The sequence below is a fragment of the Sciurus vulgaris genome (genome assembly GCF_902686455.1).
Source record: "Sciurus vulgaris genome assembly, chromosome: 6".
Taxonomy (NCBI): domain Eukaryota; kingdom Metazoa; phylum Chordata; class Mammalia; order Rodentia; family Sciuridae; genus Sciurus; species Sciurus vulgaris.
Genome location: NC_136466.1, coordinates 59,784,258 through 59,792,009, shown reverse-complemented (window position 1 = coordinate 59,792,009; position 7,752 = coordinate 59,784,258).

Sequence of the window (7,752 nt, the reverse complement as noted above, 5' to 3'; positions counted from 1 at the left end):
GAATTTTAGAAAATTCTTGGCAATTATTTCAATATTTCTCCTCCCCTTAATTCTCTCTCATCAACTTCTGAATTTCTAATTATGCATATTGAAACTGTTTGATTTTTTTTTTCCCACCAGAAGTTCAGTGCTCTGCTTTTTCTTTCTCTTTTTTCTAAGCATGAATAGCTTTTATTGACCTATCTTCAAGTTCTGATGATTTTTTGCACTGTCTCATCTATTGATGTGTTCATTTTCATTTCTATAGTTGATTCTTTATTATGATTTCCATCTCTGTTGAAATTACCCATCTGATCTTGCATGTTGTTCACCTTTTCCATGAAAGTCTTTTAAATATTAATCATAGTTAAATGTCTTCCCTAATAGTTTCAACATCTGTTCCATATCTGATTTTGATGATTACTTTGTTTACAGGAAATGTGACAACTTTCTTCTTTTCTCTGTAGTTCATAAACTTTTGTTGAATGCTAGACATCTTGTGTAGGGAAACAGAAATTGAGAAAAACAGTTTTATATGTGAAAATGGGTATGCCATTCCATTTTTCCAGTAATTTAGTGTGGGAATTTAAGTTAATGTAGTCAGGAAACTGGATGGATTTGAGGCTTGAGGTTGGATTTGAGGATTCCTGATTCCATTCATGAGGTTCAACCTCAATAGTCTTTATGTTTCTTCTATTTTTCCTTAGACTTTGGGGCAGTTGATTGCTGTGTGATCTCATTGTTCTGAAGAGTTCATGAAAAATTATATTATAATTGTTCTCTTTTTGCATTTTAAGTATAGTAATACCATCTTTTTTAGCTCTCCAGGTTCCCAAGTGGTTTCTGTAAAATGGTATTATTTTTCATTGTAAAATGGTTTTACATTATGCATGGTCTCCAGTTTACTGCAGCCTACACATTCTTTATTTTTTTTAATGAGTTATTTTTTTTATTGTAAACAAATGGGATACATGTTGTTTCTCTGTTTGTACATGGCATAAAGGCATACCATTTGTGTAATCATAAATTTACGTAGGGTAATGTTGTTGGATTCATTCTGTTATTTTTTCCCTTCCCCCCACCCCTCCCACCCCTCGTTTTCCTCTATACAGTCCTTCCTTCCTCCATTCTTGCCCCCCTCCCTAACCCTAACTCTAACCCTAACACTAACCCCTCCCTCCCCCCATTATGTGTCATCATCCACTTATTAGTGGTATCATTTGTCCTTTGGTTTTTTGAGATTGGCTTATCTCACTTAGCATGGTATTCTCCAATTTCATCCATTTGCCTGCAAATGCCATGATTTTATCATTCTTTATGGCTGAGTAATATTCCATTGTATATATATATACCACAGTTTCTTTACCCATTCATCAATTGAAGGACATCTAGGTTGGTTCCACCATCTGGTTATGGTGAATTGAGAAGCTATGAACATTGATGTGGCTGTATCTCTGTAGTATGCTGATTTTAAGTCCTTTGGGTATAGGCCAAGGAGTGGTATAGCTGGGTCAAATGGTGGGTCCATTCCAAGTTTTCTGAGGAATCTCCACACTGCTTTCCAGAGTGGCTGCACTAATTTGCAGCCCCACCAGCAATGTATGAGTGTACCTTTCTCCCCACATCCTCGCCAACACCTATTGTTGCTTGTATTCTTGATAATCGCCATTCTAATTGGGGTGAGATGGAATCTTAGGGTGGTTTTGATTTGCATTTCTCTTATTACTAGAGATGTTGAACATTTTTCCATATGTTTGTTGATTGCTTGTAGATCTTCTTCTGTGAAGTGTCTATTCATTTCCTTAGCCCATTTGTTGATTGGATTATTTGTATTCTTGGTGAGTTCTTTATAGATTCTGCAGATTAGTGTTCTATCTGAAGTATGATTGGCAAAGATGTTCTCCCACTCTGTAGGCTCTTTCTTCACATTGCTGATAGTTTCCTTCACTGAGAGAAAGCTTTTTAGTTTGAATCTATCCCAGTTATTGATTCTTGCTTTTATTTCTTGTGCTATGGGAGTCCTGTTGAGGAAGTCTGGTCCGAAGCCGACATGTTGAAGATCTGGACCCACTTTTTCTTCTATAATCTGCAGTGTCTCTGGTCTGATTCCGAGGTCCTTAATCCATTTTGAGTTTAGTTTCGTGCATGGTGAGAGATATGGGTTTAGTTTCATGCTGTTGCATATGGATTTCCAATTCTTTTTGTAAATTCTTTTAGCTTTTGTTTATCATGGAAGGATTTTATTTCATTGTCAAATCTGAAGGTAAGTTTTGCTGGGTATAAGATTCTTGGTTGGCATCCATTTTCTTTCAGGGCTTGAAAAATGTTGTTCCAGGCCCTTCTAGCTTTTAGGGTCTGGATTGAAAAATCTGCTGATATCTGTATTGGTTTCCCCCTGAATGTAATTTGGTTCTTTGCTCTCACAGCCTTTAAAATTCTGTTTTTATTTTGTATGTTAGGTATTTTCATTATAATGTGCCTTGGTGTGGGTCTGTTGTAATTTTGTGTATTTGGAGCCTCTTGAACTTGATTTTCCATTTCATTCTTCAGATTTGGGAAATTTTCTGATATTATTTCATTGAACAGATTGTTCATTCCTTTGGTTTGTTTCTCTAAGCCTTCCTCAATCCCAATAATTCTTAAATTTGGCCTTTTCATGATATCCCATAATTCTTGTAGATTCTGTTCATGATTTCTTACCATCTTCTCTGTTTGTTCAACTTTGTTTTCAAGGTTAAATATTTTGTCTTCAATGTCTGAGGTTCTGTCTTCCAGGTGTTCTATCCTATTGGATATACTTTCTATGGAGTTCTTAATTTGGTTTATTGTTTCCTTCATTTCAAGGATTTCTGTTTGTTTTTTTTTTTTCAATATCTCTAACTCTTTATTGAAATGATCTTTTGCTTCCTGTATTTGCTCTTTTAACTGTCAATTGATGCGATCATTCAATGCCTGCATTTGCTCTTTCATCTCATCATTTGCTTCCCTGATCATTTTAATTATGTACATTCTGAATTCCTTTTCTGTCATTTTGTTTGCCATGCTGTCATTGGGTTTTATTGATGTAACATCTAGATTTATTTGGGACATTTTCTTCCCTTGTTTTCTCATATTATTCAGGTATCAGTGGACCGCTGAGATATTGCAGATTTCCTCTATTGACTTATAATGTCCCTGAAGATTTCTAGTATATCCCCTCTTAGACTTCAGTAGGCAGAAGTCTTGGAGGAAGTTGATAGTGTGGTGCTCCACAAGGAAGCTGCCTCTCTAGGGGTGGTGGCCTTCAGGTGGGGTATATTCTCTGCTAGTGGGCAGAGGTGCCTCCACTTGTTGACCAATGGTCATCCAAAGGGGAACTAGGCTGCGGGCTGAGGCAAGGCCTGTGTGGGCCTGTGTCTCTGGTTTTACTGTCCTTGTGGGAAAACCTCACCCAGCAGGGAAGACTCACCTGGTGGGGAGGTCTTGCTGGTCAGTTCCCCTCCTAGAGGTTTCCCTCAATCTACACCTACCACCTGGGCTGGGCTGCCTTCCTCTGCAACGTTCCCAGGGGCCCGGACCTACCTCCTGGGCCTGGGAGCCTCACCCTTCACAAACGAGTCTCCTTAGGCTGCCTCTCCTCAGAGAATCTGTCTGCAGTCCTGGAACCTTCGCTCCGTCCCTAAGTGTGTCTGTGTGCAGCTCTTCCACCAAGAAGCCTCCTAGGTCCTGGGACCCTGCTCTGCACCTAAGCGCCTGGCTATGTGGCCCCTCCTCTGAACAGCCACCTGAAGTCCTGTACAATTGCTCCAAGTCCCAGAGACCTGCTGCACGCCTCTTCCTCCGGACAGCCACCTGGTGTTCCTGTGAGGTCACTAGGAGTCCAAGCAACTCACTGCGTGCCTCCTCTTCCCGACAACCGCCCATAGGCCTGGGCAGTCACTCCGAGTCCAAGTGACCCACCCTGTTTCCCCTCTTCCTCCGGGCAGCCCCCCGGTGTTCAGGAGCGGTCACTTTGAGTCCAAACAACTCACCACTTGCCTCCTCTTCTGAGCAGCCGCCTGGAGCTCTGATGCAGTCACTCTGAGTCCAAGTGACCCACCGCACTCCTCCTCCTCCTCCTCCGGGCAGACCCCCGGGTGTTCAGAAGTGGTCTCTCTGAGTTCAAACAGCTCACCGTGCACCTCCTCCTCTGGCCACCGCCTGTAGCTCTGGTGCAGTCGCTCCGAGTCCAAGCGACCTGCCGCGCTCCTCCTCCTCTTCCTCCGTGCAGGCCCCGGTGTTCACGAGTGGTCACTCTGAGTCCAAACAGCTCTCCGCGCAGCTCCTCCTCTGGACCGCCTCCCAGAGCCCCACTGGTTGCTCCGAGTCCCAGCGCTGTGCTGAGCGGCCTCCTCTACGATGCTCCCAGTTGTCTGAGTTCACTGCTCCAGCGGGAGGAGGGGTGTCTCGCAGGGCAGCTCTACTTCACAAACTTCCCTGCGTTCCGGGACTACTGCCTCATCTGGGACGCCTCCCCAATGGGAGAGACTCACCCGGCTGCTTTGAGTTGGTCCCAAATCTCTCAATATCTCCTCTTTGAATCCTGAGTCCTGGAGCAACATGAAATGCAGCCACCCTGTAGTTCGCCATCTTGAAAACCCCCCACATTCTTTATTGTATCAGTTTTATCATTTTACATAACTCTATTACCTTATTGGATTCTGCAAATGTTTGAAATTTTGACTTCTGCTTTACATATTTCAGAGGCCTTTTGCTAATACTGACTCTAAGTAAGCAATTTTGGAATTGTCTCATCCTATATCATCTAGTTTAGCCTTACATAGCTGTGATTATAAAGAACACTTTTCTGAGGCTTGCTGAAAAATATATCTCGTTTTTTTTTTCTACATCTAAAATTCTTACTATTTGAAATGCCACTGTTTTAATCTATTTGTGCTTCTGTAAAAAAAAATACCTGAGACTGAGTAATTTGTAAACAATGCAATATGTTTCCCAGTGTTCTGGAAGCCAAGAAGTTCAAGATTATGGTCCCATCAGATTCAGTGTCTGGTGAGGGCCTGCTGTCTGATTTCAAGATGGTACCTTTTTGCTGACCTTACATGGCAAAAGGCAGAGAGGTAAAAAGGCAAAAGTGCTGAACTCCAATCCTTACAATAAGGATTCCTGATTCCATTCATGAGTTCTGAAGCCCTCGTGAAGTAATCACTTCCCAGAGTTCCCACCTCTTAATACTGTTGCTTTGGTGATCAGTTTTTAACTTACAGTTTTGGGGAGAACAGATACATTTAGAACACAATATGGTTTTAAATTCATGTTTTCAGAAACCTCTATTAATATGCAAATATATTGACAAAGGTGTGCTCGTCAATTCATTATCATTTATCATCACATGAGTAGAAGGAAAAATCTTGAAAGTTTGGAGCAAAGTAAAGGTAAATTTTGAGTCCTAGAGTAGATTTACTATGAAAGTAGAGCATATGGCATGGCATATCTGGTATGTGAGGAACAATACAATACACAATGAAGATATGAAGGTCGGGTACAGAATGGAGTAAGGAAACACATCAAAAAAAGCAGCAAGACCAATGATAGGAGTTGATCCATGGTAGTTTTGGTAGTGAAGGAAATAATTACCAAACAGACAAAACCAGCTATACCTTATTATTAGTTTTGTTTAGGGATGGAACTAGATGTCACTGTCAGTTTATTATACCTCATATCCTTTGATCTAATGAGGGTATGGAAATTCTCAGAATATCAATTACAGGAGGACAGAAATTTAAGGTGCTCTTGGTTAACTCAATTTTCCACTACCATTCCTTTTTTAAAGTCAGTGCATGTTTATTTATGGAGTTTCACATGTTGTGATTCAGTCTACTGCCTACCAAGGTCACCTTCAAAGAAAAAGGTCACCTTTATTCTAGAGCTACCTTCAAGCTAGACCTTTTTCATTTATTTAATTTTTTTTTCATTACTTTTTAAGTTTTATTAGTGCCTTACAAGCCTATGTAATAGTGGGATTCATTGGAGCCCATGCTTCGTCCACAGTTGTCTTGTTGGCCCACCAGTACCTTTATTTGGACTTCTTTTATCCCCACTTAAATATAGACATATGGATAATAACTTCAAAAATGCCACTCCTCCAATCTTCAGGATTTTATTTTAAAAAAATTTACCTTAGGGTTAAGTTGAATTCTAGAAAGCATATTGATATTTTAGAAAATTAGCTAACAGGAGTTACTCATTAATCATTTTTAATATGGAAAGTGAATATTTTTCTTTTGTTGAGGTTCATCAAATTAGCAAACAGAGTCACAGGCCACCTTGTTACCACTGCAGCACGTTCACTGTCATGGGGCATAACCTGCACCTCTGTTGAGCCATGTTAGCAATTTCTTGACTCTATGGTCCACAATGCCCACTCTCATCAAGAATGAGGTTACCATAGTCTCTGCTTACAGCTCGAAATTTTGGTCTGTCACATTTCTAGGTCATCTTTAATTTCCTACTATCATAGGAATGTTTCCCTGCTTAGACCAACTATGGTGTTACTGTATTTGTAGTTCAGCTTTTTTCTTCAGGTGGAACCCGCTCTATTTTTTGATGTCACATTCCTTTCATCACAATCCTTGGTGCACAAAATGATATTTTGACTGACTCTGAATTGTGTTGCCCTCATTTAAAGGTTTTCTCTGCAAACAGAAAGAGACACCCCCTTGCACTCTGGATTCTAGATAGGCCAGGTACATCCTCCTTACCTGCAGTCATTGCACATGCAGCAAGCAAAATGCAGAGTCATAAGACACAAATTTTTATCCCCACATCTTTATATGATTTTATACATCATCTTTATTTGGCTGAGAGAGGCTGGGAGCAGCAGAGAAGGACTGAATAAAGTCATCTTTCTTTGACAGTGCATTTTATGGCTTCCAAAGAATTCCTGTAGTATGTTCACACATTTGACAAATCTAGAGGAAAGCATGAAATCATTACTAATTTTTAATGGGTAAAGTTCTAGTTGAATAGACTACTTGGTCAAGCTCACACCACTTATGACTGACAGGCTGAGTTCTAGGCTCATGATGTCTAACCAGGTGTCCTTTCTGATTGACTTTGGTGAAAATAGATGGATTTGACAGAACAATGTGGTTACATGAGGCTGAGAGCCCAAGACACTGTCAAGGATTATCCCATAAACAAATCCAAACCAGAATTGCACTTTGCTCTAGTTGTCAATTATTTATAGCATAGGTTCCATCCATTTATCCCTACCTGCTGACCTTTCACCAGTCCCTTCAGACCTATGTCAAGCAAGACTTCTTCCATGAAACCTCTGGTCCCTTTCAACCAGATATGATCTTCTCTTTTGAACAAAGAGAATTACTGCCACCGTTGTTAGTGGATGTTAATAAAGTTCTTCATTACATTGAACTCTGAACTTTACAGCAGTGGAACATGTGGTTTGTTATTCTCTTTGGAGGAATACCACCTACCTCGATATAAGTTATTTTATGTGTATATGCGCTTACTGAAAATAATCACAAAGCCCTGTACAAATAAGAATTGCATTTTTCTCACCTTTAACATAGTTAGGACCTGATTCACTAATTTTATATAAATGGACTTTCAAATAATTGTTGACTAAACTTTGATTATTTCAGTCTGACAAAGATCATAATCTCTGGATTATGGACTAAAGCAGGTGATGTAAAAGAGAAGCATACTTTAGCACATTACAGCGGGTACTCCAACTAAACAGAGAGACCGGCATGGAGCTCCAGCACCACGGGCCCC